This window comes from Triticum urartu, chromosome 3 (genome assembly GCF_003073215.2).
Source record: "Triticum urartu cultivar G1812 chromosome 3, Tu2.1, whole genome shotgun sequence".
Classification (NCBI taxonomy): Eukaryota; Viridiplantae; Streptophyta; class Magnoliopsida; order Poales; family Poaceae; genus Triticum; species Triticum urartu.
The window spans coordinates 29816305-29841539 of NC_053024.1; the positions used below are offsets into that span (position 1 = coordinate 29816305).

Here is a 25235-nt window from a genome sequence, read left to right on the forward strand (position 1 = left end):
CTAAATAGTGATCTAAACACTCTTATATTGGTTTACAGAGGGAGTACTACATACACATATGAAAAACACTCCACGTACACATTGAAAAACAATCGGTATACTATGAAGTACTCAACATACACAATTTTTCCTATAGTGTTAGTAGTCGCATTTATATATGCTCGTGCGAAGAATTAAAATTGGATCATGCTCAATATATCCATCTAAAAATTTATAAGGTGACCAATCAACTTCATTAACAAAAATCAACCAAGGAGGTAAATCTTGTAACTGATAATCTTCTAGGTACTACTGGATATCTTTACCTACTAATAAACCAGCTACTGCTTCTGGTCGCCCCCTTCCCTCCGGCTAGATTCTCCACTCCCGGACTCTACCGCACGCTCGCAACCCCACCCCGTGGCTAGGGTTTCGGGCAGGCCTTCGCCGGCGCGTCTCCGGCGACCCCAGGTTCACCCCTCCTTCCTTCTTGACTGGGATCCGCCACCCCTACACCTCACCTTCTCTTCATATCCTTTGCTGCAGATGCAGATGGAGCACGCCGTGAGATTTCCCCATCCACCATGGTCGCCACCGTCAAGGGCTTCTTCACGGATCTGGGACGCCATGGACATGCAGCTCCTCAAGGACTTTCTATTGAAACATCTTGTCCATCATGTGTAGAACACGATGCACCGTTAAGTCAAGGTTCAGGACGACATATATCGTAGCCCCATGCTGGCTTTTTTCCAATGCAGGACCTTCTACATCTCTGCATATCGATCCATCTTGGACCTCAGTAAGTAACTCAGTTTGCATCACTTCCCTTAATTGAACTAGATAAAGAACCATAGGTCAGTGCTAACTGGTACCTGGGAAAGCGCATATTGTGGAAAGTTAAAAGGGTTATGATGATGAACATAGAGTATCAGTCCACCAAGTCAAAGTTAATTTGATATGTTCAAGTTAACCATGGATCAATTCTGGAATATTTGTTAGCTGAAATTGTAGGCAGTTCATCTCTGGAGTTATACGATCTTTTCTTGGAGTAGTCTTCCCTTCAAGTATTTCATCCCTTATCTATTAAAATAAATGTTAATAGAAAAGACATATTTGGTCTCAAGAATTAGTAATACTCCCATTTGTATTTCCTAATCATATTTTTTCATTTTCGAATTACATCAAACCTATGTCTAGATTGTATATTACCCCGCCCAGCGTTATTACTTTGGCTGTATCTAACTTTAGTCAGTAATTGATATACCTATAATTGTTGTTCTGCACCTATGTCCACAGTCCACACTTCTCTAGATGGTCACACTTTTGATGTTGAACTGACTTCAGATCTCTAAACAAAGGATTTGCAGCATATATAGATGCATTAATGCCAATCTTTATCCCTCTGTTACGTATCTACTCCTACCTACTTGAATCTTCTATTCCCAGTTAATTAGAAATTTTGTTATTTGTGGACATCTCCTAAATACATCAATTAATTTTTGTGTTAAAGAGCAGTACGCTCTGTTTTCATTTGTGACCCAAAGGTCAGCAACGTAAAGCCTGCATGCATCTGAAGGCATGTTCCATCCTTGAATATATACTAATATAAAGGCATGTTACAATTGTGTGCAGGTAGAAGATTCATCATTTTAGTGTCCATCTGAAGAATCACATCGTGATAGGAACAAGGACAATGGCTGGCATGTTGGTAGGAATCTGAGATGATAAAAAATAGTACTCATCCAACTGCTTACTAAATATGCTGGAAATTAGCTCATAGTTACACATATATTATTATTGGAGCAGTACTGTCCTAGACTTGCATATTCAGAATTAATTGATCTCACACAGTAGTGCCATTTGTCGACACACCGTATGATATATGAATAAAACCATAAAAGTGTATATGAAACTGTATAATCTGGCACTTTGTTTCATGCCTACAGCAATGCGATGTCCCTTTTATGTTATCATGGCATACATAGATAATTAAATGAGGATTCTTTGATAATGTCTCCATCTCTTGAGCTAAGCACATCCTGTCAACATCATGGAACGACATGGAGCTGCAGACATGCACTTTGGAGCAGAGGTTGACTTGCAGATGCGTCTGCAATCTCCCAAACAAATAAGCAGCACCATGCAGTTGTGGGCTTGCAGCAGGTTGGCGGGCGAATGGTCATAGCAGGAATACAATGGGCATGTCTTCTGCTGCGTGTATTCCATTCAAGTCGACAACTACATTTTCATGAGGTGTGTTGTTTACTTGGAGAAATTTTTGAGAAAATCATCAATTTATTTAGCATTAGTTAAATCAGTTTGTCGAGCTGAGTTTTTTTATCTTGATGGTTGTGAGAACTCTGATGGTAGAAGTGTTGGGGAACGTAGTAATTACAAAAAAATTACTATGCACACGCAAGATCATGGTGATGCATAGCAACGAGAGGGGAGAGTGTAGTCTACGTACCCTCGTAGACCGAGAGCAGAAGCGTTATGACAACGCGGTTGATGTAGTCATACGTCTTCACGGCCCGACCGATCAAGCACCGAAACTACGGCACCTCTGAGTTCTAGCACACGTTCAGCTCGATGACGATCTTGATGTTCTACTGTCGCAGAGCTTCGCCTAAGCACCACTACAATATTATCGAGGACTAAGAGAACAATCTTGAAGATCAACTTGTGTGTCTAGAGATTCCCCCTACCCCCGTATATAAAGGAGCAAGGGGGGAGGCCGGCCGGCCCTTCGGGCGCGCCAAGGAGGAGTCCTCCTCCTCCTAGTAGGAGTAGGACTCCCCTCTTTCCTACTCCTACAAGGAGGGGGAAAGGAAGGGGGAGAGGGAGAAGGATAGGGGGGCGCCGCCCCCCTCTCCTAGTCCAATTCGGACCAGAGGGGGAGGGGGCGTGCGGCCCACCCTGGCCGCCCCTCTCTCTCTCCACCAGGGCCCATAAAGCCCATTACTTCTCCCGGCGGGGTTTCGGTAACCCTCCGGCACTCCGGTTTTCTCCGAAATCACCCGGAACACTTCCGGTGTCCGAATATAGCCGTCCAGTATATCAATCTTTATGTCTCGACCATTTTGAGACTCCTCGTCATGTCCGTGATCACATCCGGGACTCCGAACAAACTTCGGTACATCAAAATATATAAACTCATAATGAAACTGTCATCCTAACGTTAAGCGTGCGGACCCTACGGGTTCGAGAACAATGTAGACATGACCGAGACATGCCTCCGGTCAATAACCAATAGCGGAACCTGGATGCTCATCTTGGCTCCCACATATTCTACGAAGATCTTTTATCGGTCAGACCGCATAACAACATACTTTGTTCCCTTTATCATCGGTATGTTACTTGCCCGAGATTCGATCGTCGGTATCTTAATACCTAGTTCAATCTCGTTACCGGCAAGTCTCTTTACTCGTTCTGTAATACATCATCTCACAACTAACTCATTAGTTGCAATGCTTGCAAGGCTTATGTGATGTGCATTATCGAGAGGGCCCAGAGATACCTCTCCGACAATCGGAGTGACAAATCCTAATCTCGAAATACGCCAACCCAACATGTACCTTTGGAGACACCTGTAGAGCTCCTTTATAATCACCCAGTTACGTTGTGACGTTTGGTAGCACACAAGGTGTTCCTCCGGCAAACGGGAGTTGCATAATCTCATAGTCATAGGAACATGTATAAGTCATGAAGAAAGCAGTAGCAACATACTAAACGATCGGGTGCTAAGCTAATGGAATGGGTCATGTCAATCACATCATTCTCCTAATGATGTGATCCCGTTAATCAAATGACAACACATGTCTATGGTTAGGAAACATAACCATCTTTGATTAACGAGCTAGTCAAGTAGAGGCACACTAGTGACGTTTAGTTTGTCTATGTATTCACACAAGTATTATGTTTCCGGATAATACAATTCTAGCATGAATAATAAACATTTATCATGATATAAGGAAATAAATAATAACTTTATTATTGCCTCTAGGGCATATTTCCTTCAGTCTCCCACTTGCACTAGAGTCAATAATCTAGATTTACACAGTAATGATTCTAACACCCATGGAGCTTTGGCGCTGATCATGTTTTGCTCGTGGAAGAGGCTTAGTCAACGGGTCTGCTACATTCAGATCCGTATGTATCTTGCAAACCTCTATGTCTCCCACCTGGACTAGATCCCGGATGGAATTGAAGCGTCTCTTGATGTGTTTGGTTCTCTTGTGAAATCTGGATTCCTTTGCCAAGGCAATTGCACCAGTATTGTCACAAAAGATTTTCATTGGACCCGATGCACTAGGTATGACACCTAGATTGGATATGAACTCCTTCATCCAGACTCCTTCGTTTGCTGCTTTCGAAGCAGCTATGTACTCCGCTTCACATGTAGATCCGCCACAACGCTTTGTTTAGAACTGCACCAACTAACGGCTCCACCGTTTAATGTAAACACGTATCCGGTTTGCGATTTAGAATCGCCCGGATCAGTGTCAAAGCTTGCATCAACGTAACCATTTACGATGAGCTCTTTGTCACCTCTATATACGAGAAACATATCCTTAGTCCTTTTCAGGAATTTCAGGATGTTCTTGACCACTGTCCAGTGATCCACTCCTGGATTACTTTGGTACCTCCCTACTAGACTTATAGCAAGACATATATCAGGTCTGATACACAGTATTGCATACATGATAGAGCCTATGGCTGAAGCATAGGGAACATCTTTCATTTTCTCTCTATCTTCTGCAGTGGTCGAGCATTGAGTCTTACTCAATTTCACACCTTGTAACACAGGCAAGAATCCTTTCTTTGCTTGATCCATTTTGAACTTCTTCAAAATTTTGTCAAGGTATGTGCTTTGTGAAAGTCCAATTAAGCGTCTTGATCTATCTCTATAGATCTTAATGCCCAATATCTAAGCAGCTTCACCGAGGTCTTTCATTGAAAAACTCTTATTCAAGTATCCCTTTATGCTATCTAGAAATTCTATATCATTTACGATTAGTAATATGTCATCTACATATAATATCAGAAATGCTACAGAGCTCCCACTCACTTTCTTGTAAATACAGGCTTCTCCAAAAGTCTGTACAAAACCAAATGCTTTGATCACATTATCAAAGCGTTTATTCCAACTCCGAGAGGCTTGCACCAGTCCATAAATGGATCGCTGGAGCTTGCACACTTTGTTAGCTCCCTTTGGATCGACAAAACCTTCTGGCTGCATCATATACAACTCTTCTTCCAGAAATCCATTCAGGAATGCAATTTTGACATCCATCTGCCAAATTTCATAATCATAAAATGCGGCAATTGCTAACATGATTCGGACAGACTTAAGCATCGCTACGGGTGAGAAGGTCTCATCGTAGTCAATCCCTTGAACTTGTCGAAAACCTTTTGCGACAAGTCGAGCTTTGTAGACAGTAACATTACCGTCAGCGTCAGTCTTCTTCTTGAAGATCCATTTATTCTCCATTGCTTGCCTGTCATTGGGCAAGTCAACCAAAGTCCACACTTTGTTCTCATACATGGATCCCATCTCAGATTTCATGGCTTCAAGCCATTTTGCGGAATCTGGGCTCACCATCGCTTCTTCATAGTTCGTAGGTTCATCATGATCTAGTAGCATGACTTCCAGAACAGGATTACCGTACCACTCTGGTGCGGATATTACTCTGGTTGATCTACGAGGTTCAGTAGAAACTTGTTCTGAAGTTTCATGATCATCGTCATTAGCTTCCTCACTAATTAGTGTTGGTGTCACAGGAACCGGTTTCTGTGATGTACTACTTTCCAATAAGGGAGCAGGTACAGTTACCTCATCAAGTTCTACTTTCCTCCCACTCACTTCTTTCGAGAGAAACTCCTTGTCTAGAAAGTTTCCGAATTTAGCAACAAAAGTCTTGCCTTCGGATCTGTGATAGAAGGTGTATCCAATAGTTTCCTTTGGATATCCTGTGAAGACACATTTCTCCGATTTGGGTTCGAGCTTATCAGGTTGAAGCTTTTTCACATAAGCATCGCAGCCCCAAACTTTAAGGAACGACAACTTTGATTTCTTGCCAAACCATAGTTCATAAGGCGTCGTCTCAACTGATTTCGATGGTGCCCTATTTAGCGTGAATGCGGCCGTCTCTAAAGCATAACCCCATATCTAGTAAAGTACGATTACGACGTTCGGACACACCATTACGCTGTGGTGTTCCAGGTGGCGTGATTTGCGAAACTATTCCGCATTCTTTCAAATGTACACCAAACTCGTAACTCAAATATTCTCCTCCACGATCAGCTCGTAGGAATTTTATTTTCTTGTTACGATGATTTTCAACTTCACTCTGAAATTCTTTGAACTTTTCAAATGTTTCAGACTTATGTTTCATTAAATAGATATACCCATATCTGCTTAAGTCATCTCTGAAGGTGAGAAAATAACGATATCCGCCACGAGCTTCAACATTCATCGGACCACATACATCTGTATGTATGATTTCCAACAAATCTGTTGCTCTCTCCATAGTACCAGAGAACGGTGTTTTGGTCATCTTGCCCATAAGGCACGGTTCGCAAGTACCAAGTGATTCATAATCAAGTGGTTCCAAAAGTCCATCAGTATGGAGTTTCTTCATGCGCTTTACACCGATATGACCTAAACGGCAGTGCCACAAATAAGTTGCACTATCATTATCAACTCTGCATCTTTTGGCTTCAATATTATGAATATGTGTGTCACTACTATCGAGATTTAATAAGAATAGACCACTCTTCAAGGGTGCATGACCATAAAAGATATTACTCATACAAATAGAACAACCATTATTGTCTGATTTAAATGAATAACCGTTTCGCATCAAACAAGATCCAGATATAATGTTCATGCTCAACGCTGGCACCAAATAACAATTATTTAGGTCTAATACTAATCCCGAAGGTAGATGTAGAGGTAGCGTGCCGACCGCGATCATATCAACTTTGGAACCATTTCCCACGCGCATCGTCACCTCGTCCTTAGCCAATCTTCGCTTAATCCGTAGTCCCTGTTTCGAGTTGCATATATTAGCAACACAACCAGTATCAAATACCCAGTTGCTACTGCGAGCATTAGTAAGGTACACATCAATAACATGTATATCACATATACCTTTGTTCACCTTGCCATCCTTCTTATCCACCAAATACTTGGGGCAGTTCCGCTTCCAGTGACCAGTCTGCTTGCAGTAGAAGCACTCAGTTTCAGGCTTAGGTCCAGATTTGGGTTTCTTCTCCTGAGCAGCAACTTGCTTGCTGTTCTTTTTGAAGTTCCCCTTCTTCTTCCCTTTGCCCTTTTTCTTGAAACTAGTGGTCTTGTTGGCCATCAACACTTGATGCTCCTTCTTGATTTCTACCTCCGCAGCTTTCAGCATTGCGAAGAGCTCGGGAATTGTCTTAACCATCCCTTGCATATTGTAGTTCATCACGAAGCTCTTGTAGCTAGGTGGAAGTGATTGGAGAATTCTGTCAATGACGCAATCATCTGGAAGATTAACTCCTAATTGAATCAAGTGATTATTATACCCAGACATTTTGAGTATATGCTCACTGACAGAACTTTTCTCCTCCATCTTGCAGCTATAGAACTTATTGGAGACTTCATATCTCTCAATCCGGGCATTTGCTTGAAATATTAACTTCAACTCCTGGAACATCTCATATGCTCCATGATGTTCAAAACGTCGTTGAAGTCCCGATTCTAAGCCGTAAAGCATGGCACACTGGACTATTGAGTAGTCATCAGCTTTGCTCTACCAGATGTTCATAACATCTAGTGTTGCTCCAGCAGCAGGCCTGGCACCCAGCGGTGCTTCCAGGACATAATTCTTCTGTGCAACAATGAGGATAATTCTCAAGTTACGGACCCAGTCCGTGTAATTTCTACCTTCATCTTTCAACTTTGCTTTCTCAAGGAACGCATTAAAATTCAACGGAACAATAACACGGGCCATCTATCTACAATCAAACATAAACAAGCAAGATACTATCAGGTACTAAGTTCATGATAAATTTAAGTTCAATTACTCATATTACTAAAGAAGTCCCACTTAGATAGACATCCCTTTAATCCTCTTAGTGATCACGTGATCCAAATCAACTAAACCATGTCCGATCATCACGTGAGATGGAGTAGTTTCATTGGTGAACATCACTATGTTGATCATATCTACTATATGATTCACGCTCGACCTTTCGGTCTCTGTGTTCCGAGGCCATATCTGTATATGCTTGGCTCGTCAAGTATAACCTGAGTATTCCGCGTGTGCAACTGTTTTGCACCCGTTGTATTTGAACATAGAGCCTATCACACCCGATCATCACGTGATGTCTCAGCACGAAGAACTTTCGCAACGGTGCATACTCAGGGAGAACACTTCTTGATAATTGGTGAGAGATCATCTTAAAATGCTACCGTCAATCAAAGCAAGATAAGATGCATAAAAGATAAACATCACATGCAATCAATATAAGTGATATGATATGGCCATCATCATCTTGTGCTTGCGATCTCCATCTTCAAAGCACCGTCATGATCACCATCATCACCGGCGCGACACCTTGATCTCCATCGTAGCATCGTTGTCGTCTCGCCAATCTTATGCTTCTACGACTATCGCTGCCGCTTAGTGATAAAGTAAAGCATTACAGGGCGATTGCATTGCATTCAATAAAGCGACAACCATATGGCTCCTGCAAGTTGCCGATAACTTGGTTACAAAACATGATCATCTCATACAATAAAATTTAGCATCATGTCTTGACCATATCACATCACAACATGCCCTAAAAAACAAGTTAGACGTCCTCTACTTTGTTTGTTGCAAGTTTTACATGGCTGTTATGGGCTTAAGCAAGAACCAATCTTACCTACGCATCAAAAACCACAACGATAGTTTGTCAAGTTGGTGTTGTTTTAACCTTCGCAAGGACCGGGCGTAGCCACACTCGGTTCAACTAAAGTTAGAGAAACTGACACCCGCCAGCCACCTGTATGCAAAGCACGTCGGTAGAACCAGTCTCGCGTAAGCGTACGCGTAATGTCGGTCCGGGCCGCTTCATCCAACAATACCGCCGAACCAAAGTATGACATGCTGGTAAGCAGTATGACTTATATCGCCCACAACTCACTTGTGCTCTACTCATGCACAACATCAACGCATAAAACCAGGCTCGGATGCCACTGGTGGGGAACGCAGTAATTTCAAAAAAATTCCTACGCACACGCAAAATCATGGTGATGCATAGCAACGAGAGGGGAGAGTGTAGTCTACGTACCCTCGTAGACCGACAGCGGAAGCGTTATGACAACGCGGTTGATGTAGTCGGACGTCTTCACGGCCCGACCGATCAAGCACCGAAACTACGGCACCTCCGAGTTCTAGCACACGTTCAGCTCGATGACGATCCCCGGACTCCGATCCAGCAAAGTGTCGGGGAAGAGTTCCGTCAGCACGACGGCGTGGTGACGATCTTGATGTTCTACTGTCGCAGGGCTTCGCCTAAGCACCACTACAATATTATCGAGGACTATGGTGGAGGGGGGCACCGCACACGGCTAAGAGAACGATCTTGAAGATCAACTTGTGTGTCTAGAGGTGCCCCCTGCCCCCGTATATAAAGGAGCAAGGGGGGAGGCCGGCCGGCCCTTGGGTCTAGAGGTGCCCCCTGCCCCCGTATATAAAGGAGCAAGGGGGGAGGCCGGCCGGCCCTTGGGGTGCGCCCAAGGATGAGTCCTCCTCCTCCTAGTAGGAGTAGGACTCCCCTTTCCTAGTCCAACTAGGAAGAGAGAAGGGGGAAGGAAAGAGAGGGAGAGGGAGAGGGAAAGAGGGGCCGCGCCCCCTCCCCTAGTCCAATTTGGACTCCTCATGGGAGGGGGCACGCCACCTCCTGGGCTGCTGCCCTCTCTCTCCCCTCAGGCCCACTAAGGCCAACAACTTCCCCAGGGGGTTCCGGTAACCCTTCCGGCACCCCGGTTTTCTCCGAAATCACCCGAAACACTTTCGGTGTCCGAATATAGCCGTCCAATATATTGATCTTTATGTCTCGACCATTTCGAGACTCCTCGTCATGTCTGTGATCACATCCGGGACTCCGAACAACCTTCGGTACATCAAAATATATAAACTTATAATGAAACTGTCATCGTAATGTTAAGCGTGCGGACTCTACGGGTTCGAGAACAATGTAGACATGACCGAGACACGTCTCCGGTCAATAACAATAGCGGAACCTGGATGCTCATATTGGCTCCTACATATTCACGAAGATCTTTATCGGTCAGACCGCATAACAACATACGTTGTTCCCTTTGTCATCGGTATGTTACTTGCCCGAGATTCGATCGTCGGTATCTCAATTACCTAGTTCAATCTCGAAATACGCCAACCCAACATTTACCTTTGGAGACACCTGTAGAGTACCTTTATAATCACCCAGTTACTTGTGACGTTTGGTAGCACACAAAGTGTTCCTCCGGCAAACGGGAGTTGCATAATCTCAGTCACAGGAACATGTATAAGTCATGAAGAAAGCAATAGGAACATACTAAACGATCGGGTGCTAAGCTAATGGAATGGGTCATGTCAATCACATCATTCTCCTAATGATGTGATCCCGTTAATCAAATGACAACACATGTCTATGGTTAGGAAACATAACCATCTTTGATTCAACGAGCTAGTCAAGTAGAGGCATACTAGTGACATACTGTTTGTCTATGTATTCACACATGTATTATGTTTCCGGTTAATACAATTCTAGCATGAATAATAAACATTTATCATGATATAAGGAAATAAATAATAACTTTATTATTGCCTCTAGGGCATATTTCCTTCAGTCTCCAGTGACATACTGTTTATCTATGTATTCACACATGTATTATGTTTCCGGTTAATACAATTCTAGCATGAATAATAAACATTTATCATGATATAAGGAAATAAATAATAACTTTATTATTGCCTCTAGGGCATATTTCCTTCAGTCTCCCACTTGCACTAGAGTCAATAATCTAGTTCACATCGCCATGTGATTTAACATCAATAGATCACATCACCATGTGATTAACACCCATATATAGTTCACATCGTCATGTGACCAACACCCAAAGGGTTTACTAGATTCAATAATCTAGTTCACATCGCTATGTGATTAACGCCCAAAGAGTACTAAGGTGTGATCATGTTTTGCTTGTGAGAGAAGTTTAGTCAACGGGTCTGCCACATTCAGATCCGTAAGTATTTTGCAAATTTCTATGTCAACAATGCTCTGCACGGATCTACTCTAGCTAATTGCTCCCACTTTCAATATGTATCCAGATTGAGACTTAGAGTCATCTGGATTAGTGTCAAAACTTGCATCGATGTAACCCTTTACGACGAACCTTTTTGTCACCTCCATAATCGAGAAACATATCCTTATTCCACTAAGGATAATTTTGACCGCTGTCCAGTGATCTACTCCTAGATCACTATTGTACTCCCTTGCCAAAAACAGTGTAGGGTATACAATAGATCTGGTACACGGCATGACATACTTTATAGAACCTAACATGGACTACTACAGAGATAGAAATACAATCACCTAGATAAAACGAAACAGCCTCCATGAGGTAGGAAATGGAAACATGGTGCACAGTAGAGGACGACCATTATACAGACAGGAACCAAGTTCCAGCAAGTACTCCCCAGATCCAGAACGACAATTTTCTTGGGTGGCCTAATCCATTGAACCGTCAGACCATACAAGCAATTAGGACCAAAGACTAACCCTATAATAACACCATAAATACATCATATCGACTCGTCCATACAAGCAGGTAACAAGATTTCCAAGGAATGCTGGAGGAGGAGTAGGAGGAGAGGGACCTCACTGGGCAGATGAAGGTTAGGGATGTAGTCGTTGCCGGCACCAGCAACAGAAGGTCGGGGACGTCGTCAGCGCCAGAAGCTGGGGTCGGAGGCCCTCCATCTCCCGTGCGTCCCGCTGGTCCTGCTTGGGCCGTCGCTATGGCAGGGAGGGAGGGGTTTGGCGGGTGCACGGTGGGCGGATGGAATTGGGTGGCGCGTCGAGGGGTCTAGGTGGGTGCGGTTGGCCGGCATCAAGGGGTGGGCGGCGAGGAAGGAATGCCGACTGCGATGGCGGCTTCGGGAAGAAGGAAATGGGATGGAGGAGGTACGTCCAAGGAGGAGCAGAGCAGTAATGGAGAAGTGCGGCGGGCAGCACAAGGGATGGGAGGGGATCGAGGGGACCTGAGCAGTAATGGGTGGGATGCGCTATAGCATCATCTCAAGGAGGTGTTCACCAGAAGACATCCGACAGCAGCTCTGGTGGACTGCCGGCAGCATCAACCCGGGCAGGCAACCACCATTTCTTCCTCGCCTCCTCGCTGCCATTCCTGCGGCACAGTGAGCTCCTCCTGCCTGCTGCGACAGTCACCGACAAACTCACCCGTCGATCTGGATAGTCCTGCAAGATTTAAAGAAGTCCTTGACGTTCTTAGTAAAACTAAGCACTAGTACCCCTAGAAAAATAAGAATGGGTAATAAAATGGTTAAATCAACGAGTGCCAGAATCATACTACAACTTATATCACAACATGCTAGTCAAGACACCAAGTGTGGCCTTCCTGGTTAAAGCAACTAGTATATTCACGACATGTAATGTATAGTTGCAACCATGTGAACAAAGCATACAAAACATAAACATTGGTTGATGAGTGTTAGGGAAATATATCAAACCTATAAAACTTGAGTTAACGATTTGTAAGTTGAGATGTATAAATGGATTCTAAAGTTGTGCTAATTCCAATTAGAGTTACTACAATCATACAAACCATGAAATGTAAATAAATCTATCAGACTTATTACAATCATACAAAAGATCAAAATTAAAGTAATCTGTCATTTGCCAAAAGAAAACCTTGCACGGATATAGCAATTGAGGATCGAGATGGCAGCGACAACCACACACAAAATTTGAATACCTAACCACTTGACATATAATTTATCCCCCACCAAAATCACACCAACGACAACACAAATTTAGAAAACATGCATTCATGCCTAGCTATTTATTACTAATAAGAACAAAATTTAGTGAACTGAATTTCTATCTACTACATAAGTGTGTGCTTTATGTACTGCCTATGCACACATCCAATTCAACGGGGAAAAAGAAACATTTTTTCACAAGAATAAAGATGGAGGAATGGAGGAGAGAGAGCTCACAACAGCCGTTGGTGGGGAAGCAAGAATTGTGGCTGTGGCGCGGTGAGCTCCTCCCGTCGGCTGCGACGGTCACCGATGAACCCACCCCGACTGATCTGGATAGTCCTGCAAGATTTTTAAGAAATAAATCCTTAGCATTCTTAGTAAAATTGAGCACTAGTACCCACACAAATAAGAATGGGTAATAAAATGATGAAATGATTAAAACAACAGTGCCAGGATCTACATGCTAGTCAAGAAACCAAGTGTGGCCTTTCTGGTTAGAGCGACTAGTATATTGACGACATGTAATATACAGTTGCAAACCATGTGAACAAAAGCATACAAGACATAAGCATTGGTTGATGAGTGTTAGGAAATTTTAACCCTATAAAACGTGATTTAACTATTTGTATGTTGAGATGCATACACGAATTCAAAAGTTGTGGTAATTCGAGTCAGAGTTATTACAATCATACAAACCATGAAAAGTAAAGCAATCTGTCATTTGCCAAATTTAAAACATGCACAGATACAGCAGTTGAGGATCAAGATGGCGTCAATCACCACACAAACAATTTGAATGCACAGCTAGTTGTTATACAATTTAGCCCCCAACAAAATTGCACCAATGAAAGCTAACATTTGTGGAAAACAGGCACTCGTGGCCAGCCTTTTATAAGTAAAATGCACAAATTCTTTGTGCGTTACAAAGGCTGCTGGGTTCCTCCAGCCATTATAAGAAAGAAGTGCTAGACAGAGACAGAACAACATGGACTAATACATAGACAGGACAACAATCAACTAGCCCCCAACAAATAAAACGAAACATACTGCACACGGTAACGGAAACATGGTGCATATGCGCCCCTGTTTTCTGTCGGGATGTTACCCGCAATCTTTAATACCTTTCATACCTACCTCTCCAAGATGATTTTGATTCGCAAGTCGTAAGATTACTTGGCTAACTCTCCCACATTCGCACGACAAGTACACAAACAGGAACCAAATAGCAGCAAACACCCTGCAGATCTAGAACAACAATTTTCTCCAGCAAATTCGTGCTTAATCCACTTAACCGTCAGGCCATAGAATCATTAGGACCAAAGCCAAACTCTATAATGCCAAAAATACAACATATTGAATCAGTCCACACAATCACTGGAGGAGGAGTAGAAGTAGGATGAGACGGACCTCACCGAGCAGATGCACTCCATCTTGAGTTCACTATTTGTATGTTGAAACAGTACACATCAAGAAAATAATTGAACAAGTACACATCAAGCTTCAGTTATATAGATCAATTATGAGTACAACCTATAGGATCTATATGCTGTCAATCTTACTTCTCATCTCACCTGAGAGGAGATACAAGTACAACCCATAGGATTGTTTCTTGTGCTCTGCTTACTGCAAGTTCTGTTTGCTATGCTTATGCATGACCAAACAGGAAATTACTCCAAGTATCAGTAAGTGATGATGATGTTAGTTCAAAGACCTAATTTTATGGATTCAGTACACGGACGGAATTCAAACTCATCAACCTAGTTAACTGTTAGCTACATGAAATTTGCCAAATGCACAGTATCACCAATTCTTTAGTTCATATTAACTAGAAAGAAAATGGAGATTGCATATTTAGAATTAGTTCAAACAAAATAGAGATCAAGTTGAACAAGTACACACCAAGAAAATGTTGCTCAAGCAGAGCAAGCAAGCACATCATTTGCTGCAACATGCAAACACATGTGCTACAGTTACACATGAACTTAGAGAGAAAAATTTACACATGAATTTGCAACTTTACAAATCAATTTACAGAGAAAATTTCAAGCAACATTTGCAGAAAACTTCATGTAAAATCCAAACATTTTGCAAGGCCAGAGAGAGGAGAGGAATACCCAACACCCGGATCCGTGGCATTTCGGGGCAGGGCCCACGGGACCACGGTAGGTCTACCGAGAGGAGGAAGTTGTCACTGCTCCAGCTTCTCCTGCATCTCCAGCGCCACCGCCAACAGATTGCCTGCCGCCGCCTCAGCTCTCCATGATATCCCACGGAAGGTGCTGCACAACCGCCCTGTCATAGGAAATGACATGCTTATGCACAAGACAACTTTTGATTAGTGAAATGAGCATCTATCTACTGCATATATGCATGCTTTCTCTGTTGCCTATGCACACATCTACGATTACATACTGCAAAACTGTTCAGTCTGTCTTCCAACCTGATTGAGAAATCAGCTGTTCTAGCATTAGCCTAGGTACAATCAAATGAGTTGGTCGGTCTCAAGGGAGAATCTGAGAGAAGAGTCTAGAAAGGGAGCCTATCTTCCACCCTTTTCTTTGCAATTGCACTTTCAATCCTTGCATGGTTTTCAGACATATCCCTTGTTCTTTGAGCTACAGAAGATACTGGTGTAGAGTTCTCCTTGTTGGAGCAGAAGGCCTCTTGATCTTGATTATTGTTATGTTCATCTTCCAACCTGATTGAGAAATTAGTTGTTCTAATATTAGCCTGAGTGCAATCGAATGAGCTGGTCGGTCTCAAGGGAGAATCTGAGAGAAGAGTCTAGGACGGGAGCCTATCTTCCACCCTTCTCTTTGTGATTGCACTTTCAATCCGTGTACGGTTTTCAGACATATCCATTGTTTTCTGAGATATAGAAGACACTGGTGTAGAGTTTTCTTTGTCCGAGCAGAAGGCCTCTTGATCTTGGTCAGCATCCACTTGGAAGAGGTTCTTTGGAAGACACCTTCTCGCTTTCATATCTCCTGTAGATATAGGTGTCAAATTCTCTTTATCTGAATAGGAAGTTCCATCATCTACTGTGTGGGAACGTTGGGACTTTGATGATAGATCATTGCATTTCGTATATCAATGCTCCTGTTTGGAGTGTATTCTGCCGACACTGAAATATCCATCCTTGAGCCAAGAACCTCTCTGCCAATGGACTTGAGACGTCTGGAGGCAGATGTCCCATTCTCCTTGTCTTGAAAGATGTCTGGTTGCCTCACTAGGGAGATGGCATCATACTCTCATGAAACTTCACTGTGTTCCCCTTGATGGATGCTCCTGTTTGAAGTGTATTCTGCCGACACCGAACTGTCCATCCTTGAGCCAAGAACCTTATCAACAATGGGTTTGAGATCCCTGGAGGCAGGTGTCACATTCTCGTCAGGAAAGAGGTCTCCTTGTTCATCATACACTGATGAAAGTTCGTCGTGTTCCCCTTGATGGTTGTTCCTGTTTGAAGTGTATTCTGCTGACACCAAACTGTCCATCCTTGAGCCAAGAACCTTACCAACAATGCGCTTGAGATCCCTGGAGGCAGGTGCCACATTCTTGTCAGGAAAGAGATTTCCTTGTTTCGCAGGGGAGATACCAGCATTATACTTTCCAGAAGCTAGCACTGAGTTTTCCTTGTCTAGAATGATGTCAGTATTTAAATCTTGATCTGACATGAGCAGAAACTCTGTCTCGACTGGCATTAATGGAAAAAGATTTTCAGATGTAAGTTCATTTGACTTCATCTTCTTTCCAATGTTCAGTACTGAGTTTTCACTATCTGAAAACTTGTCATGTTCCAAATTCAGAGGGGAAATGGAATCCATCAACTGTTGGGAACTGGTAGGCTTCAACATTAGCTGATTCTTATCAGTTATTATGTTGCTTGAGACAAGAGGGGTGGTGTGTTCTCCTTGTCCATTAGACTGCTCTCTTCATTTTCTTTAGTTGCTCTTCCTTCTATATCCATGTTGTCAAATTTGCTCTTAAAAATTATGCCTTCAAACTCACAGTCCTGCACAAGGATCTTATTTTGGGAAAATTTCTCCTTCAATTTCTGTAAATTATGCCGCCAGCGCCAGAACTCAGAACTGAATCTCGGTGTTCAATACTTCATCTATCCGATTGATCATATTTGGAATACCATCTTGAAATGTTTGAAGGGTTTGACTCTTAGCTATTAAGTCCCGTATGACACACTCCATTACCTCACCTAGACTAGCAATTCGTTGATAGATCAAAGACCTCATCGAGAGTCCTTTTACGTATTGCTTCCCTGCACTTTCCATGGCTGTCGCTTTCACCTTCATCGCCACCACAGCCCCAGCAACTTCATCGGTGAGTCCCAGATTTGCGACCACCTATGCTTGCGCAACCATAGGCAAGAGAATATTCTGAATTATCTCCAAATCAGTACATAAGGTGCATAGCTCCTCCAACACAATGATTTTCCTACACGACCAATTTCATGGATAGATAAACTGGCGAAGTAAATAATATGGTAATATCGCTGTGCTCAACTCTTGCAGTCTCTTTAAATCGATTTGGAGCAGAGGATCATCGAGCACTTCCACAGCTATTAATAATTGTTTTTTATACTAAAGTTTTATACTTATTTTAAATTATGTGTACCACATTATAGTTGTAATTAATATTTTTTCTATTACTTAGCCACATAAGAATATTTTCAAATAGGGTGTGTCTAGGGCACATCTAGATGTGCTCTAGTTATTTCATATCTAAGTGGGTGAATTAAGCATAGAGAGAAAGAGAAAAAAGAAAAAGAAAATATCTACACGAATCTCATCATAAGATCAATGACATAGGACTTAGATGTGCAATACTTATTGCACATCTAGATGTGCTTTAGCAAAACTGTTTCAAATAATAGTTATATTATTTATTGGTATTTGGATGTAATGTACTATACACTGAAAATTCTAATTCTACAAAATGAAAATTTTATCATGTAACAAATGATTTATTTTTCTAATATTGCATAAACAATGTAGTGTAACATATTTGCATATCTATGAGTGTGTTCATATATATTCAACATTATTGAATATTATGGTAGAGATTTCTAAATCATATACACGCTAACAAATATTTTAATAGTGGTTTCTAGTGTATTTTCGGCAGTCATATTCTTGGAAACTTCTAGGACATAGAAATTGTGACATGCAAATTGGGTTCGATAATAGAATCATCGAAGAACTAAAAATTTTCTTGATTATACTTCTACATATGACTCGATTAACTAACATGTTCATCCAGACTCACATGGTTTGATTTAATGCAAATGAGATTTCCTACACGTCTATTGAATTAAAAATTGTGCATTAAGACATCCATGATAAAGAGAGACTAGTGTATTTGAACTCATCTCCGCTGGTCGGATTGGTTTGCCCATGCATGGTACAACTTATTAGTATGTGGTGTGAACTAACGTTTTTGCGTATAGTGCTTATTAGTATAAGTTTTTGTTGGGGCCCTCCCCTATTGGGGCCCGGGGCGGTCGCCCCTTTTGCCCGATTTATGGGCCGGCCCTGGGTCGGCTGCCTCCTCGTGTGTGTGCGTGCGTTGTGTGGGACTGTGGGAGTGCGCGGGTGTTGGGTTCAGGTGGCGGCGCGGTGGCTGGGATTGGGTGCGTGCGTCTGTCTAGGTTAGGGTTTGGGGTGTTGGTCCGGCTGGGCCTTGGGCTGGCTAGCTTCTTTTTTTATTATTAATAGCAAAAAGTGCCCATGCGTTGCTATGGGTTGATTTTATTGAATAATTATTCCATAGAGATTTAGTAACTCAAAACATTTTTTCTCGATGGGGCCAAGTTTCATAGTCCCTCCGTTTTTATTTACTTTGCATTATGAATTTAGTCAAAGTCAAATTTGTTTAACTTTGACCAAATATTTTATGAACAGGACAATGTAAAATATATACTATTAGAATCGTCGTGAATTATATTTTCATGATATATACATTTGTGATATTTTTTTCCTATCTTGTTGGTCAAACTTGACAAAATTTGACTTTGAGTAAACCTAAAACATGAAGTGAATAAAAAACCAAGAGAGTAGATAGGACACAACTACCTTCCTCGAGTCCTTAATCTAGCCAATGCAGCGAAGTGTCCTATATGTGCTAATCATAGCCGTCATTCATCACCACATCCATGTACCAAGGCCTATTGATGCGTGCAACTCAAGCATGCACCCTATAAGCTCTACTTAAACTGCATTATAACTCTAATGAGTATTTAAGCAGGAAAACTCGATCCATGTACCAAGGCTTATTGTTTGTATTCATAGTGTTTATGTAACCCAATATCATAAGTCAAAAGCCTACATCCATCCAATTTATCCAGCAGTATTATGAATCTATGATCATCGTATCAATGAACCTGGATAACCTGTCAACTAATGTGCTCATAGGTGACAACGGAGTGGTTATTGTAGCAAGTATACCTAACCTTGATGGGCATTGAGGAAAGTAAACTATGGAAGTGCTACAAGGCAGTCCCTCTTTGGGTTGTCATTGCATAATTGCTACAGGAGCAATCCAACAATGGAGCAACCACCAATCTGCAGTTGAGAACTGAGAGAAAAGGCCAATCTGCAATTGAGGATTTGCTTCTCGGAAAAAAGATCTTCCACCGCTCCAATCTAAGTTTGTCATCTTGCTGGCCTCAACTGCTCAAATCTTCCACCGGGACACTGGCGTCTTACTCGACGGTGGCGCGCTGGCTGCTCTGCCTTCCTCTCCTCGTGCAGGCGATTGGCACGGGCGCGCTTGCAGGCCATGCGGATATCGATGGACTGGATCTTGGCATCGCGGCGGTGCAAGAGGTTGTCCGGGTAGCCGTCGTCATGGGCACACGGCAGGTGGGCATCAAGGTAAACACGGCGGAGCAGCGCAGCAGATCGTCTCTTGTACGCATACCCGCTCGTCCCCAGGTCCCTCTCTGGCATACTACCACGTCCGTTTCGAAGCTTAGCTCGATCTCCTCATGCCTGCGCTATGCCTTGCGGACTGTGTCCCGTCGGGATCACGCTGGCCTGCGGGCTGCATCCCGTCGTCTGAATCGCGCTGATACGAGGGAAGTATCCGCCTCGTACGTCGCGCGGCCATTGTTCTCGGTTGATCTCTAGTCGAATTGCTAGCTCGCGTGTCTGATATACCTTGGAACGCTCGTGGATCATAAGGTTGGATCGATTTGATGTAGCGCAAGCGACCGCTCCTGAATTTGAAGGCCCACGAAAGGAAAGAAGAGGCCGGGCTCGGGTCTAATTAGGATACTGGGTTTGTATTGGTCTCTTTGTGCGACAGGGCCATGATCTCCCTTGACGTACGAAACGAAGACCACGCCTCGCGACCTACGAACGAACGGAACGAACGAAACATAGGGGGAAGAAACCTTAATGCTTTTATTATTAGGTATAGATATAGATTATTCTTATTATTTTGTAAGGCAGATTGCTAGGCAGGCTGACAACCTGCATTGGATGCTTGACATCCTTATGGAGCGCCAGATTGCTGATGACTTCTTAAGGACATGGGCAACACAGAGTGAGTTGGCAGAGATCCATGGTAAGGTTCCATCGCTGTGAACTGAGCCGAGTGACTGCAATTCTGATGCCTAATTGTGTAGTGACCAGTAGTGTGAATGAGATTGCTCAAAGATTGATTTTTATTTCAATGTTGTATGATACTCAACAAACAAATATTTCTGAAATATTTGAGCTAGCAAATGTTGTTTTTGATCCTGGAATTCGGAGACCAATAGATGAATTTGGTACCCCAGAAATCAGAGATAAAATGAGATGGGCATATTTGTCAAGAAGCCCGAGTCGTTTGATTGGTCATAACTTTACCAAAACCAAATTCATGACAAGGCAGATTATGCTGTGTTTTCATTCCTACAAGGATCGTCGAGGCCATCTACCTCGACACTTTCGTCTTCTTCGCATAAATCCAACTTAATGGTATGATACTATTAGTTTTCAAGTCATTTAGATGTCTTTTCGTGTTTTTGGTAGTTCTATTGTATAAATGATGGAAATTGGATCTTCTGGACCATTTCTTGTGCCGTATAGACTTCCTTTTCTGCCTTCAATATTTTAGACCTTATATGTTCGACCCTCCTCATCTCCATTCCTGGCTCCGCCACTGGTGGTGGTGGAGGCGGCGAAGACGAGGAGGGGTGGTTGTTGCGGCGGCGGCTAGGAGGAGATGGTGGTGGTTGGTTGTTGCGGCGGCGAAGAGAGGGGTTGTGGGCTTGTGGCTGTGGCGGCCGCGATATGGATCTAGCCAGCCGCTTTCGATGGGTGTGATCTGGTTTTCCTCTACCGTCGGATCCGGTTTGAGGTTTGGAGGGTAGGCAGCTAGGCCGGGGCGGATGGTTGGACCCTGGAATATTGAGTTCCGGCCCAACCCTTCCAAACCACCACCACCCCCTCCGGAAATTCCTATAAAAAAACCCTCCGGAAATCCTATATATCTTCCGGAAGGTAGCAAGGTGTCGAAACTTCCAGTGTTTGAGATTCGTGCAGCCACTGTAGACCGCACGATCACCTTCTTCTTCCCTCGTCTCTCGCAAGTTATCTACTAATATGCTAAGTATCTCGCCTCCAAGTGGAACCTAGTTGTTAAATGCTAAGTACCTGGTCTTGTTTATATTGGTATGTTAGACTGTCCACTGGAACCTAGTTGTTGAATTCCTCTAAGACTTATGTGGACTGTGATGCTAAGTATCTGGACTTGTTTATATTGCTTTTCTGGGATGCTGTAGTTGATGTATATTTTTTGGGGGGTTGAGGCACTATAGAAACTGCCTCAAATGTTTAATCATTTGAGGCAGTTTTCAATACTGCCTCAAAATGACAAAAATGCCTCAAATTGTCAGTTTTTGGAGGCAGTTTTCACATTTAAGGTAGTTTTTAATACTGCCTCAAATGATTGACATTTGAGGCAGTTTTCAATACTGCCTCAAAATGTCAAAACTGTCTAGGCAGTATTGAAAGCTGCCTCAAATGGATACAGGTGAGGCACCTAAAACTGCCTCAGTTGATTAACAATTTGAGGCAGTTTTCCATACTGCCTCAAATGATCATGTCGGATTTGAGGCAGTTTTGGTTATTGCCTCATGATATCACCAATTGAGGCAGTGATATAAATAGTGCGTTTAAAAAAACAATTAGAGGCAGTTTTTAGAAGTGCCGCAAAGAAAGTGCCTCCATTTCAAGGAAGTGACATAGTGACTCTAGCGAGGAACCCAAGGATGTGCTTGTGGACGTCGACAAGACGACCTAGCCAGAGCCGGCGCTGCGTGCTTCGATGAAGGGGCGGTCGCAGCTGCGGGGCAGGCGAGGAGGGTGCGACCGGCGGCGGCTACTGAAGATCCGGTCGGACATGGATGTCCGGGATATGCCTTGACTGCCCAATGCGCGCCGCAGCTGTCGCCACTGAACGAGGGCCCGAATGGCAAAGCAGGAGCAGAGAGCGCACAGAGTAACGAGTGCCAAAGCGGGAACAGCTGGCGACGACCCGCGACGCGGTGGGGGTCTTCAGGTCGAGCCATCGTGAGTGGAGTCGTGGACGCGTTGGCACGCAAATTGGGTCCTGTTATAGTCGGGGTTGGCCCCACTCCTGGCGTCGCTGACGGAGCTGTGGCCGAACGATTCAATGTTGATCCCTCAGATCAAAGAATCTTTGATGAATCTGAGCTTACATTCAGTCTTCAGCCATAGTCATTATTGTAGCTATGATCAAGTAAAAACAACACATCTTCAGATACCTTCCCAGCTGCAAAGCTGTACGCATATGTTATGTCCTTCGGAAGACCTGCAGCCTGTTAATCTTTGTTCCCAAGGGACACCAACTGTCAGACAAGAATGGAGCCGTATGAACAGATCCCAATAATGCATTTGGTGGAGTTCAGCTTAGACAGCGGACATCAACTTGAAAAAGACTTCTATAGCAGTTTGTCATAGGTGGATGCATACGAACAAGCAAATCTCAGACATGAGATACCATCATGGTGACGGGGTCATAATATCGCACGTATTGCTTGGTTTTCCACTCCCTGCAGCTTATTGCCCTGAAGATGGTTCATAGCGGGTGATCCGGCGAAGGACAAGAGAGGGAAACGGTCGTTGCAAATTTTAATAAAAGAGCTGATTTGATATGCTTTTGCTAACATCAGTGCACATAAAACTTTGTGTGTGTATACTTCACAGGACAAGCAACTATAACTTCTTCTTTTGATGAAAATTTATACGTACGATTTTGTTATAAAAACTCTAAAGTGGACTAGAGTGCTCCATATGAATGACTTTTGTGTGGAAGATGCACTGGATGAAGAAGTGAGAACAAAAAATGGTTGGATGAAATACAAGTTATATGTGTGAAATGCTTTGGAAACGTTAACTATTTATTTGGTAAGAAATATGTACAGAGGAAATTGTCCCTATAAATATTCAAAATTAAATTGTGAGTTATATAAAACTAATTTCTTAACTGAGAGTTGTAAAGATAAGGCCACTGAAGCAAAGACAAGGAAGATATTATAAAATCATAAAAGAATTCAACACAATATTTTGTTAAACGCAAACAACATTGCAAAAATGCAACTAATTAAATCTACAAAATATGGTTAAGCCACTTATTTTTCACGAACTTGAAAACCAAAATAATGGAAAATAATTTTCTAAAAGCATAATGAAACACAACAGTTTACATTAATAGACAGAGTAATAAAGAGTACAACCACAATTCAATATGGGCGGACCGGAATAAAATGAAAACTAAACTCACACTAACCTAAAAATCAGTCAACAAACATACACCCGTTGCAACACACGGGCATTTTTGCTAGTTAAAGAAAAAGGAAACCGGATGTTGTTATTAGCAAACACCGCCGTCACGCCTCGCCTGATCCCTATCGCTGCCAAGAACCGCCCAGCGCAACAAGGCACAATCCACGTCCACTCCTAGGCAGACGCATCTATGCAGTACTCTACGTGCAGCTAGACACCTTTCCTCTGACCAACACCCGACGAGGTGGACGTAGCGGACTGCACGGCTTGTAGTGTGCCCGTGTGCCGCCGCCGTCGCTAGATCCCTCCAGCGGATTACTCTTTCTGGACGCGGCCCCCATTGTCGTTGCTGATCGATCCCTCCAGTGGAAGCCTCTGGTGCCACTGCCGCATGTGCATCTTGGCGGCACACAACTTTTCACCGTCGGGCCTACAGTCTCAAGGCCACGCCTCCTGTCCCGCTCAGGTCGGAGGCGGCACCCCCTGCTGCTCCACCTGCCCCGGTCGCCCCTGAGCTGCCCAGCCCCGCCTTTCCAGTCTCCGCTTTCTTCGCCGCAGCCGACAGCATCCCCCCCTCCTTGCACCACCCTGTCAACGACAACGACATCCTCGGGATCGACAAGACCATCGCCGACACGCTTGCCACCCCGCTCGAGTTCCCCTCCGGCCACACTTCTGCTGCTTGCCGCGCCTCTGCGTCGACTGTCTCCACTGCTGTCCATGTGGGTGCGGTCACACAGCAGGTCCTGCAGCTTCAGCTGAGCGGCAGCGACAGCCTCGAGGGGCAAAGCAGCAACTTGTTCCGCGACGCTGCTGCTCCGATCATCCCAGCTGCTCCCGCCAGGCGCACCACACCCCCCCCCCCAAGTTAAGGGCAACCTCAACTCCCTCCAGGCACAGTGCATGCCAGGCCAGCGGCAGCTCCTCCGTCCCCGTGGTGCAGCGCGCGTCCCTGTTGCTCGTCAAAAAGCTGGGCCTGTTGGGTCCGAAGGAGACGATGACGGACAAGGCTGCTGAAGCTCTCATCAAGCGTTTCGACGAGCCCCTCTCCGACGACGACATCGCCATCATCGCCAAGCTCATCCGCCTTGACCCGGAGGCGCTCCGCATTGCGGCCGGCATGGCTGGCCCTAATGCAGCTGAAGATGCAGTCTAGCTATGTTAGGTCGTCCGATTATCTTCTTTAGTATTAGTCTTCGGCAGCGATTGGCCTTAAGCCAATTCAAGTTAGGATCCATGTTGAATCTTCGTAGTTCATGTCATAGGGCTGGTTGGTTAGCTTCGCGCCAGAGAATCCAAGGGCCTGTTGGTGGTCTCGGGCGCGCCCCTGCTATGTTGGATGTGTACCTGTTTTTGCTGCAATTCACTAGTAATCTGAAGTTGCCGGAGAGATCATCTGTGTCCA

At 43.7% G+C, this 25235-nt stretch overlaps 1 long non-coding RNA gene across 1 annotated transcript; it reads left to right on the plus strand.

The window, feature by feature from the left end:
- Window positions 1–334: 334 nt before the first annotated feature.
- LOC125547794 lies at window positions 335–1952 on the plus strand. The gene is made up of 3 exons (XR_007300778.1): window positions 335–450; window positions 526–778; window positions 1612–1952. It is a non-coding gene; the product is annotated as an uncharacterized LOC125547794 (long non-coding RNA).
- The last annotated feature ends 23283 nt before the right edge of the window (window positions 1953–25235 follow it).